The sequence below is a fragment of the Saccopteryx leptura genome, chromosome 5 (assembly GCF_036850995.1).
Source record: "Saccopteryx leptura isolate mSacLep1 chromosome 5, mSacLep1_pri_phased_curated, whole genome shotgun sequence".
In the NCBI taxonomy this organism is placed as follows: domain Eukaryota; kingdom Metazoa; phylum Chordata; class Mammalia; order Chiroptera; family Emballonuridae; genus Saccopteryx; species Saccopteryx leptura.
In genome coordinates this window covers 174,570,905-174,584,165 of record NC_089507.1, presented here as the reverse complement: position 1 = coordinate 174,584,165, position 13,261 = coordinate 174,570,905, and the positions used below count along the sequence as shown (strand labels likewise).

At 43.7% G+C, this 13,261-nt stretch overlaps 1 pseudogene; it reads left to right on the top strand.

The window, feature by feature from the left end:
• Positions 1-10,535: 10,535 nt before the first annotated feature.
• On the top strand, positions 10,536-10,621 carry LOC136407247 (small nucleolar RNA U3; annotated as a pseudogene).
• Positions 10,622-13,261: the final 2,640 nt, after the last annotated feature.

Here is a 13,261-nt window from a genome sequence, read left to right as displayed (position 1 = left end):
GGTGAACTGTAGTCCTTTAAATATGCGGGAAATGTAAAATGACCCCTGGCTTCCATTAGCTCACCTCAAACACTGAGCATTGTGTTGGTTCAGGAATTCCTGCTCAGCACGACTGTGGCAATGGAATGGATGAGCAGATGGGAAAACAGAATAGAATACACAAACTATAGGCAAATTCCACAAAAGGGAATTTAAAGGAACCACAGAAAATAACTTCATTAATTGTGTAATGCCCATTCACCCACTCACCCACCCACCAGCAACAGCTGGCAGAAAGGTCCATTTTTATCTCCAGAACAAGACATTTAAAAATGTATCATTTCCCCCAATATAAGTTCAGGGTTATTTTTTAGTTTCCCCATATTGCAACCTTCCATTGGTCCTCTCTTCCTTGGTTGTAACTGAATTGCATATATGTAAGGTGGCCAATCGTCCTCCTTTAGGGAGGACAGTTCTTCTTTTGTAAGTTTCGTCCTCTTTTTTGATATTGGAAGACTAATCTGTAAATATCCATATTTGATCGATGCAGAGTCAATCCATTGCGTGTGATGTGATGTATTTGTATCTAAATGATTACTTTTTTCTTACAGTTATTATTAAAAATTAATCAGGCATGTAAGCATAGTTACAGTGTAAAATATTACAAATGTTTTTATTATGCATTTATCATATTATAGTGTATTATTTTTGCAATAAATAAAATGTTTCTTTTATTTACGATATTGTTTTCTTCAATTTATTTTTGTCCTTTTCATTGTAAAAAAGTTGATCACCTTAATATATGCAATATATGCTTATTTCATTCGTTTTACTGACTGGATTCTTCTCAATGAAGTGAGCCATTGACCTCTCTTATCCTTCATATAACATTGTCCATAGGCCATGGGTCTCCTTGAACACACCTACCAGGAAGAATTCTAATCTCCTAGGAGAAGTGTCCATAGCTAGATTTTATCATCTGCCAGAGATTTCCAGGACTATTTCAAAGGGAGTTATTTTTTTAACACAAAGTCTAGTCCAGACCATTTACATTTGGCAATGCTAAAGCAGAGGTAGTGAAGCAAACATAATGATCACTGCCAAATGAGAACTTGTGACAATTTCGAACTATTAATAAGTACACCATGGCCACTGAAACAAAAAATACATCTAAGAAAGTGTAATCTGCTTTTAGAGAGCATGGCAATAAGGCCAAAAATCCTAGAAAGAAAAATAACTAAAGCAAATGTCATCGAATTTATGTATTGCAGGACTCTAGAGCTAGAAGGAAATTTCAGATCTTCATGCAGACTTTATTTATTATTACTACATGCATTATTCTAACTGGTGTGCTTTGGGGGCAGGAAATTGGAGGTGGCAGTAAAAGCAGGAGTAAAGAAGAAAACTGGAAAAGAAATGAACTAAGCACTTGAAAAGCAGAACAGCTCTAGGGTGATTGAATGGAGCCTGGCCAACTCAAAAGCCTTGAAGTGCATCATTAGTATATTGATTTTTTTTTTTTTTTTTTTTTTTTTAGCAAGAAAGAAACAGAGAGAGGGACAGATAGGGACAGACAGAAGAGAGAGAGAGATGAGAAGCATCAGTTTTATTTGTGGCATCTTATTGATAGTTTTTCATTGATTGCTTTCTCAAATGTGCCTTGAGTTGGAGGGCAGCAGCTGAGCCACTGACCCTTTGCTCAATCCAGCAACCTTGGGCTCAAGCCAGTGACCATGGGGTCATGTCTATGATCCCATGCTCAAACCAGTGACTCTGTGCTTAAGCTGGTGAGCCCGCACTCAAGGCAGATGAGCCTGCACTCAAGCCAGCCGATGACCTCAGGGTTTCGAACCTGGGTCTTCTGCATCCTAGGCTACTGCTCTAACCACTGCGTCACCGCCTGGTCAGGTTCAGTATGTTGATTAAAGCAGTTCCTGTTGGAATTCATGGGAGTCCAAAAAGACCAGAGTAACAGGCTTTATAGAAAGGAAGAAAGGAACCCTGCTGGGCTGACTCACAAGAGGAGTCCTACGCCAGGGACAGCCTGGGACTGGGTTTTAAGGGTTTTGGGGGAGGAGGAGTGGGAAGGGTCGTGGGGCATTAGCCCATTGGCTGCTGGACCAAGGAGGGTCTTTTATGGAAGTTTGCCAGGACTTTTTGGCTTGTGACATCAGACATTCCTTTGTGATTAGTCATTTGCTGTAAGCCCTGAAAGGAGACTTACTGGCAGGGTTAAAGAAATGAAACCTAAGAGTTCCCAAACCTGGCTCAATGTGGAAACTCTAAAGCAGGGGTCCCCAAACTACGGCCTGCGGGCCGCATGCGGCCCCCTGAGGCCATTTATCCGGCCCCCGCTGCACTTCTGGAAGGGGCACCTCTTTCATTGGTGGTCAGTGAGAGGAGCATAGTTCCCATTGAAATACTGGTCAGTTTGTTGATTTAAATTTACTTGTTCTTTATTTTAAATATTGTATTTGTTCCCGTTTTGTTTTTTTACTTTAAAATAAGATATGTGCAGTGTGCATAGGGATTTGTTCATAGTTTTTTTTATAGTACAGCCCTCCAACAGTCTGAGGGATAATGAACTGGCCCCCTGTGTAAAAAGTTTGGGGACCCCTGCTCTAAAGGATAGTCAAGAAATACTGATTACCTGCCCTGGCAGATTCAGCAGTAGAGCATCAGCCCCATGTGTGGAAGTCCCGAGTTTTATTCCTAGCCAGGGCACAGGCTAAGCGCCCATCTGCTGCTCCACCCTTCCCCCTCTCCTTTCTCTCTGTCTCTCTCTTCCCCTCCCGCACCCTGGAGCAAAGTTGGCCCAGTACTGAGGATAGCGCCATGGCCTCCACCTCAGGCACTAGAATGGCTCAGGTTGTATGGGAGCATCGCCCCCTGGTGAGCATGCCGGTGGATCCCCATCAGGTGCTTCTCACTTCAGAAAAATACCAAAAAAAAACCACAAAAAAAACTGATTCATAAGTCACTAGGTTTTTTTTTTTATCAGGATGTTCTAGAGTTGGGGTCCAGGAAGCATACATTTTAAGAAGAACTCTCTATGACTATTCTAAGGCCTACAATTTTAGATTCTAAAATCTATTCAGTTGCAAAGGAGGTGAAATGAACTGCATCCTCTAAACCAGACCTTGTGACTTAAGGGTTGCAGGGGTATGTGTTAGAATTTTTTTTTATGTTTCTGGGTATTTCCCCTATTCTCTTTTTTTCTCAAAGGAAACCTACAGGCACTCCCACTCTCCCCCAGGTTACACTCAAGTGGGAGAAAAACTTCAAACATTAATTTGCAGAGTGAATGTTTTCTTTCCCCAGAGGCTAGGTGAGCAGAGGTGTCAGGGCAGAGAGACAAACCTGGTAGAAAACCGACTGGAGGAACAGAAGAGGAATCCTTGAAGCAGGAGGGGAAAGGAGACCTGCTCTGGTGTGAACCAGGGAGGGAGTGGGACCCTTAAGTAGAAGCTGATCCAGAATAGATCCAAAGGACCCAGTCCTACACCCATGCTGACTAGGATGGTGGCCATACTATTCACATTTCAAGTGCTCAATAGCTCACATATAACTGATGGCTACTATATTGGACTGCACAGATCTGGAACATTTCTATCATTGCATAAGTTTCTGGGGGGCAATGCTAGCTTATCCCTTTTTTTTTTCAGCAACCCTGGACATATCTCTTTAGATAGTTTCAGAGAAATGGGGCAGGAAAAGTAAGAGCCTGCACCCTGAATAAGACAGAACCGAAGAGAATCGTCTGGCCTTTCCTTATGAGCAGATTAGGGTGGACACAGACACTCAGACTGAGTGAACATAGAAGCAGCTAGGCTGAAATACTGAGTGTCCAACTAGGTAATATACAGAAACAAGGCTGAAGCCATTTAAGAACACTCAGCTCGGCCCTGGCCGGTTGGCTCAGCGGTAGAGCGTCGGCCTGGCGTGCGGGGGACCTGGGTTCGATTCCCAGCCAGGGCACATAGGAGAAGTGCCCATTTGCTTCTCCACCCCCCCCCTTCTTCCTCTCTGTCTCTCTCTTCCCCTCCCGCAGCCAAGGCTCCATTGGAGCAAAGATGGCCCGGGCGCTGGGGATGGCTCCTTGGCCTCTGCCCCAGGCGCTAGAGTGGCTCTGGTCGCGGCAGAGCGAAGCCCCGGAGGGGCAGAGCATCGCCCCCTGGTGGGCAGAGCGTCACCCCCTGGTGGGCGTGCCGGGTGGATCCCAGTCGGGCGCATGTGGGAGTCTGTCTGACTGTCTCTCCCCGTTTCCAGCTTCAGAAAAATACAAAAAAAAAAAAAAAGAACACTCAGCTCTAAGAGGATCAGGGTCAGAAAATGACCTACGTGGAAAACAAGGTGTGGCCATCTATCTGCATGCATCACAGAAGGAAGTGTGGCATGGGCAATGTCTGATGTGGGGTTTGGAACCAAGAGAGAATGTGATGGGTGCCAATGCAGTGTGCCTCCAGGATTGCCTGGACTTGTCCTCTGGCCAGTGTAGGTGCCCAGTACACTGAATGAGCACCTGTTATGTGCAGCAGCAGCTGCCAGTTACTAAGTGCACTTTGTGTCACCTATCTCCACACCTTCTGATCCCAACTGCAATTCTCCTGACAGTTTTCTTTGGACTTCCAGTCTTCTCTGCTTGGATACTAGCTAGAGAAGTAAGGGAGGAGCAGTGGGTGGTTAATTGACTTCATTAATTGGGAAATTAATGCCTCTGTGCCTACTGGGAGCAGCCCCCATTGGGAAGTTAGTGGGTAAACACCCCTTTGGTGGGACAACTCTGAACAATGTTCTGCAGTCTCCCAGAGGTCTCAGTGGGAATGAGCTCACTTGCCAATGGTAGAAACTGGCTTATCTATAAACTTTTTGGCTTCCTTCCTTCTGTATCCTGACACTCATACTGGTGATGGCCTGTGTCACCTCCAATAAATTGCTTTCACTGGAATCCTTGTCTCAAGATGTGCTTCTGTGAGGACACAAACTAAGATAGGGAGAGTATGCTCTGAGGACCCCTAAGTGTGTTCTGGTCCCCATGGACAGCCCTGGTGTTCATTACCAATTTATAAATCAGCATTTTTATCTATAAATAACTATATACTTAGGTTTCTTTTTCCCATTTCAATTTAGTGGCATAAAACAGCAATCATTTATTATGATATTATACTTTGGGGTTCTGGGGGCTGACTGGGCGCAGCTGGGTGGTTCTTAGACAGGGTCTCACAGTTAAGTTCGAGGGAACCAGCTGCTCCCCTCGTCCACTCTGGCCACACTAACAAAGCTGTGAAGCCTTCAGGCTGGCTGAAGAGCCTTGACCCATCTTCAAAGTCCTCCTCCAATGATATCTCAGACTCACTTCTGCCTGCTACAAGTTTCTCAGAGACATCCGGGTAAGGTCAAACCTTGTGCAGTGTGCTCCCCATTAGAAGGCACGAAGAGAAGAAAGACATTCCAGAAGGCTTTTCATCCAGAAATGTCAAAGTAATGAATTCATGAAAATGAGTATTCTGCATTCATGTTGATAAAGTTAGGCTTCTGTACTTTGTGCAACTTTAAGTAAGGAATTTATTCTATTTATTGTGGCTCTTTTCATTTCCCTCATGGACTTGCAAAACCCAGGAATATTTGAATGGAGAACTTCAGAGGAATAATTAGATTAGTTGTATTACAAATACTTAAAAAATAACTTTTTAAAACAGCATTAATTTATATACTTATATATGTTTGAGACATTTCACACCATGTCAAAATTGCTACAAATCTTCCCAAAGGTAATTTTGTTAATACATATTATCTAGCATTTTCTTAAGAAATTATTCTATAAAATTTAAACCAAAGAACTATAAAATGTAAAATTAAATATACACAAATATCTATTAGGAGAAACATAGAAATTATAAAGTTAAAATAAATACTTATGAGAAAATAATATTAATGTGTTCGTGTTATTCTTTTATTACTTTATATAAAATTTCATAAATACATTTTGAAATTGAGTCAGTGCTTTTATATATAGAAAATGGGCATAAAAAGGTGACATAACTTTATTTATATAATATATTCTAAGACCTTTCTTCTCTATACATAAAGTTATGGTTCTGAAATGCACACATGTGACTTAAAAGGAAAATTGTTTATTTTCTGGACTGGCTTTTTATTTCCTTGCACATTATTATTTAATGTTACATTAAAAGACATTTTAGGAAAAATTTTTTTACTCATATTTCTAACTACCAAGACTTGTCATTTTTTATGTATGTGTTGCTATCAAATCTTTACCCATCAAACCTACAAATACTCAGGTATTATTATTAGGGTATGTATATGTTTGTATTTTGTTTGTTTAGAAAACATAAACCTTTTTTATATTGCTACAAGCCTTTGTAATGACTCCACTGTTAATGTAGTCTATGCACCATTTGGTTCAAAATACCAAATTTTACAGGACCCATTCCCACATGGTTTATTTGGGTTTCATCATATTTGGTTATCACCAGAACGTTCAGGTCTGTCCCCAAAAGCACAATGGGTTGCCCATCAGTTGGTCATTTTAATACAGGCTCATTTTAGGGTATGTTGCTAACATCTCTTCATATTCAGTCTGAAAGAACTGAGTTTTTGTAAATCTACTCTGCATTGTAGTGCGGTATTTTTTTGTAGAAAAGCTGAAAATATAGCTGATGTTCATTATTCATGGATTCTGTACTGTGAATTTGCTTATTTGCTAAAATTTATTTGTAACTCCCAAAGCAATGCTTGTGGCACCTTTGTTGTTGTTTATGGATATGTTCAGAATGGTGAAAGCTGCTGTGACCTGGCATACAGCTTCCCAGCTCAGGCTGCACAACATAACACTCTGATTTTTGTTTTTTTTTTTTTTGTATTTTTCTGAAGCTGGAAATGGGGAGAGACAGCCAGACAGACTCCCACATGCGCCCGACCAGGATCCACCCGGCACGCCCACCAGGGGGCGACGCTCTGCCCACCAGGGGGCCATGCTCTGCCCCTCTGGGGCGTCACTCTGTTACGACCAGAGCCACTCTAGCGCCTGGGGCAGAGGCCAAGGAGCCATCCCCAGCGCCTGGGCCATCTTTGCTCCAATGGAGCCTCGCTGCGGGAGGGGAAGAGAGAGACAGAGAGGAAGGAGAGGGGGAGGGTGGAGAAGTAGATGGGCGCTTCTCCTGTGTGCCCTGGCCAGGAATCGAACCCGGAACCTCTACACGCCAGGCAGACGCTCTACCACTGAGCCAACCGGCCAGGGCCTGATTTTTGTTTGTTTGTTTTGTTTTTTGGCTCTCCCAGTGTAAATAAGGGTCCTAATATCATTTCTGTAGTCTGTTTAGTGCCATGTTTTTGTTGTTGGTGGTTATTTCACTGTTTAAAATGGCCTCCAAGTGTAATAATACTGAAATGCTGTCTATGGTTCCTAAATGCAAGATGGCGGGATGCACCTTACAGAGATGAGCTTCAGGCATGATTACAGTGCTGTTGGCTGTGAGTTCAATGTTAATGAATCAATGATATATGTCAAATAAGGTGTCTTTAAACAGAAACATGTATAGAAGTTGTATACTGACTGGTTGACAAAATGTGACAAGAATCACAAGAACCAAACCTGTATTTCAGTTAAGAGCACTGGTTCAATATTTGCTAATTCAGTGTTGTGGCAACTTTTTAGAATGTAACAACCTGGAATGACAAGAATTCACTGTACATTGGAATGGGTTTCTGGATAAGGAAAATGAAATGGAAGTCAGATCATAGAATCTTTCTCAATTCCTAAAATAAATGGACCAAAAAGTAAAGCACTGACAACTCTTCTGGAGGATTAAGACAAAGGGAAATCTCCCTGTTCCAGGTCACTCATTTGCCTGCTAGCCCCCTCATACCGTTCTCTGTGCTGCCCCAGAACACTGACCTGTGTGGACTTCGTCAGTGGGGCTGCTGTTCCCTCTGACTTACTGTTGCATTTGGCTAACAAGGTGCCAAGAGTGAGGTGGAGGGCATAAGGTGACTGACACCATGGTATTTGTTTCTTGTTCTCTTCACAAGTGGGCTGATTGAGGCTCCCTGACTCCTAGGTGGCTCCCCTCAACCTTCAGGTGCAGGAGTGTAACATGGGAGCCTCTAGCTGCAGATTAAGGCCCAGTGCCCACTGGTTCCCTTGCACCTACAGCATTGTATGTACTCCTGTCAATTAAACCCTCCTTTTGCAAGTGTGCCTCTCTTTACTGAGGGGACACTGTCTGAGATGCTCCTCAGATCACTGTATGAGGCTGGTATAACCTGGAAACACAAGCTAGATAGACATGACCAGTATGAGAAAGCACAATCCTGGAAATGTCTCAATCAGAGAACACGGATACAAAAATTTTGGACAATACATTAACAAACACACCATGCACAAAAATCTAGATCATTATGGACATAAATGTGAAATGTTATACTTTAAAGCTTTTAGAGATTTTTTTAATGAAAATACAGGAAAGAGGCTTTATGACTTTGATTACCTAAATCAAACATCAAATCTGCAAATTATAAGAAAATAACGCATTTTTCATTCCATAAGATGCACGGGCATTTTCCCCTCTGCTTCTAGGGGAAAAAAGAATGTCTTATGGAGCAAAAAATATGGTATACATTCACTCTGTTAAGATTAAGAATTTATAGGGGAGCACACTTCTAGTTTCTAGATGGGATGCTGCCCAATTAATGAGATTTATGAATTGCTTAATAAAGCTAACTAGGTCTTCAAAAAATAAAAATAAACATTAAAAAAATTAAGAATTTGTTTTTACCCACATAGCATCACTCAGATGAAAAGACAAAACCACGAACCAGAAAAAAGATATTTGCAGCACATATACCCCCAAATATAGTATGATTAAAGATAAAGAAATCCTTCGGTGGGAACAAACAACCAACAGAAAAACGAGCAGAGGTCTTAAAGACTTGAAGGTCAGAACAAAGTCTTGGTCCTCCACCTTTTGCTGCTCATTGCTTCTGGCGAGTATCTGCTCACAGAAAGAAGGGGAAATAGTAGGAGCAGGAGAGCTGCCACCTGCAGAAGCCCCGTGCTTCTTATTTGCTTTCTAAATAAGAACTGTTGGCTATGCAAAGCCCATTTAAGAACTGGCAAGCCAAATAAGGTTTCTGGCTTTTCCAAAGTTCAGTTATAGCTGCTTTGTTTTAACAAAAGGCCTATATTATTACCCTTTTCACTAACAGAAAGAAATCCAAACAGGATGTTCACTTCTGGGAAAAATGTGAAAAGTTTTCGTGCTTGTCTAGCAAGCCATTGTAGAGGCCGTGCGCATCCCAAGCAGCGGGAGTGGTAAGTGACCTTGCCAACCTCCTTCCCAAAGAACTGCACTCAGCATCTTTGTTTCAAGCTCTGAACTGTGTCTATGAGCATCTGCACTGTATTTCGATTTATGCTGTGTATCTGTAAGCAAGAGGTGTCCTAAGCTATCAGAAAAGCCTCAGAGAGTTTGCAAGGGTGTTAATGCTCAATGTAAAACTGGACATCATTGAACATTACAGTCATGGTGAATGAAATATATTGCATGTGTATTGAACTTGCCCACGTCCACCATTTTTACTACTTACACCACAGAGAGAACAAATCTTAAAAGCCGCTAATGTTACTATTCTGTTTGGGCAAAGTGGTCTCTTTTAGGCAGCATCCAGTAGTGGATAAAAGTGGAAAGTCCATCATTTGAGTAGATCGATGGGTGTATAAAGTGTATTTATTATACCATGCTTGCTTTTACTTCATGTCAGTGTTATTTTAGGCTTGATGTGTTATTTAGTATGATTTGGTAGGTTATTTTGTGGTCTGGGAACTCTCCAAAATTCTTCCATATAAATTAATGGTAATTTCCTCTTTACCCCATTTGGACTTATAAAATGTTTCACAGGAATGTTTCGGATAGTGAGGGAAACCTGTACTGAGTTATGTAAAGCAGCTGCTGAAAGGAGACTAAAGGTTGCATGAAGACAATGGCCTGTCAACACACCCCTTTACCCTCAGCGTCCTTACCCATTGCTGATCCCCAGTTGGGAGTCCTACCCAGATAGTGCGAGTGTTTGGCCTCTTGTGATATCTCTGACTTTTCGAGCCTTGTGATTTCTCAGGTTTCTTTTTTTTTTTTTTTTTCATTTTTCTTAAGTTGGAAACAGGGAGAGACAGTCAGACAGACTCCCGCATGTGCCCGACCGGGATCCACCCGGCACGCCCACCAGGGGCGACGCTCTGCCCACTAGGGGGCGATGCTCTGCCCATCCTGGGTGTCGCCATATTGCAACCAGAGCCACTCTAGTGCCTGAGGCGGAGGCCACAGAGCCATGCCCAGCGCCCGGGCCATCTTTGCTCCAATGGAGCCTTGGCTGCAGGAGGGGAAGAGAGAGACAGAGAGGAAAGCGCGGCGGAGGGGTGGAGAAGCAAATGGGCGCTTCTCCTGTGTGCCCTGGCCGGGAATCGAACCCAGGTCCTCCGCACGCTAGGCCGACGCTCTACCGCTGAGCCAACCGGCCAGGGCCTCAGGTTTCTTATAAAGACTATACTTTCAGAGATCATTTCTATAGTTTGTTACTCAGGTTCCTTAGTCTGGAAAGAGAAAATGTTCACTAGGGCTTTGGTGCTATGCCAGTGAAGCCATCTGTAGCATCACCTCATCACTGTTGACATTCTGTGCCTGCTGCTGGCTTGTTCCCTGGGACCAGCAGGCATTTCCAGCCAAGGTCGGCCATGTTCCTTTGCTGCAGCCCAGGAGCGGAGGGGCTGCTGCTCCTGGCCCGGGCAATGTTCCCCTGCACCTCCCGTGGGAGTGCACTCAGTCAGGTTCCCGGACTGCAGATTGCTCCTTCCTGGAAGCAGGGTCTCAGATAAACTTGCTTTCTGCCTTGGTTACATTCAGGTCATCAGCCAGTCTGCAGCAAGACTAATTAAGGGACAAGGAAGAGCTTATCAAACAGTGCTACAAAAGAAAAAAAAAAGTGGAGAGAACACAACTGAGATCAGTCCTATTGTTTGCAAGGGCTTATTTGTTCTCCCAGAGTGAGAAGAAAATGGGCAATAGCAGCTGTAGGCACATTATGGTTGGAGACCAAATAAGCCAACAGGGTATTTTGCAATTTGAATATCTTGGGGACAGAGGTGTTGGGCCCAACCCCCCACCTCACCTGCCTAGTTAAGTTAACAAAGAGCTGTGCTTTCTGCCCACCCATGTTCTCCGGAAGAGACTGGAAGCTAGTTTCTTATTGGTATAAAGTTAGATTGAATGGTATGATGGGGGTTGTCCTTGAGTTGCCTTGGAAAGTTAATTGAGTTGCTAATAAACCATATTTTTATCATGAAAAAAGATGGATGTCTTTCTGGGGGAGCCATTGTTGCCTCTCAGGACAGTAGGGACTGTTCACTGTGGCATCCTCCCGAACCCATCTGTATGTATATATCTTTAAGTCTCTCTCTATCTTTAATTCAATTTCATACCTTTTCCCGCTCGGGACCCTGACATAGACTTGTCTTGGCTGGTTCGCAACAGCTCACGAAGAGGGTCACAGTGTGATTCTTCTCTCAGCCCTGATGTGATGCTGTCAATGGCAGTGGAAGTAGAGGAAGGGTGAGTGTGGGGAGTTCACAGAAAATAGCCTGAAACCCCAGGGAGTTGCATCTGCTTCACATCCAGAGCTGCTGGAAGGGTTACCCTTCTTACTGAAATCGCTGACACCGGTGAGCCCTTTGCACCAGGCACTGTGCAGGGCACTTCTGTACCTTGTCTAATTTAGTCTCCACGGTCCTCTGAGTTATTTACTATTATACTGATTCTACAGATGAAGAAACTGAAACCTGGAAGGTGAAGCAATGGCCAAGCAGCTGCTGTTCAGCTCCCCATTCTCCCAGCAGTCCCAAGTCCCACACAAGACCAGGACTGACTGTCCTGGATTCTGGGCTCAGACTGGCTGGGCAAGGGAAGCTCTACCCAGCTACCTGTCCTAAAATTTGCCTGGCATTCTAGGGCATGTGTCCCAACCTGCCGATGACTTCCAGGCCTCTTTCTACTTTGGTGAGCAAGGGCATCCCACTTTGGGTTTTTAATCAGACTGTAACATGGTTTTGAGCAGACCAGTGGGTGATCTGTGCAGGCCCAAAAAAGCTGTGGTCAAGCTGGAGCCTGAGAAGTCCATCTGGGACAAGAGAAGGGCAGCAATGACAAAGTAGAAGGAAAGTGTGTATTAAAAGCCACAGCCAGGAAACTCCTGGTCTCCAGTCCCCTCAGCCCACACAGGCAGAACCTGCAGTGATAACACATTCTCCCTTTGTGTTCTGCATGTTCTCTCCTGAGGAGCAGTCTGACTGGCTGGCCACATGCAAAACCAGGAAGGTGTGCAACTCATAGAGGGTCCCCCTGTGGCTCCCACGACCTCACCCACATACCACACAGACACGAGTTGACCGGAGACAAATTCCATCCACTCGCTACTGTGACTGGTTTAGCAGTGGCCCAACTACCAAGTTGAACTTGTGAGTCAGGCCGAGTTTGCTGGACTCTTGGAAAAGATATTTTCTTTTTCTTAAGAAAAACATTCCTAGCAAGGCTGACTATACTCCCTTGGGTGGTGTGGCTGCAGATGAGAAGGTGGAGTGGGCATAGCCAAGTAGGAGGGCCCACAGTGCAAGCCTCACTTTCTCAGATTTGCCACTTGGGGCTCTGGCCAAGGGAAGCCTTTTCTCTCTCAATGGCGCGGGTACAAGTCATGAAAAAGAGTACAGTGATGGCAGGAAAGGGAACCTATGCCAGTGTCTGTTCTGTAGGAAGCATGGTGCTTATTCTTTCAAACCCTTCATCTGTCTATCCATCCACCTGCCTCTCCATTCATCCGTCCGTCCATCCATCCATCCATCCATCCATCCATCCATCCATCCATCCACCCATCCATCCTGCTTTACTGAAGTATAATTCACATAAAATAAACTGCACAGATTTAAAATGCACAATTTGAGGAATTTTGACTGCAAAATCATCACTACATAGTAAATGCACCTATTACCCAAAGTTTCCTCTGCCCTTCTTCATTCTCTCCCTCCTGCTGTTCCTTACTCCATGAATGTGCACAGGTCCCATATTTCCTATAATTTCATGCTTTAACCGGGGTTCCTATATCCCCCTTGCTTTATTGAAAGAAACATGGCTCCTCTTTTGCACTTTTCCCATGGACATAACCAGGCCAACTAATTTACCTTTACTACATGGAAATAATTAGTCTCCCTATTTTCCTT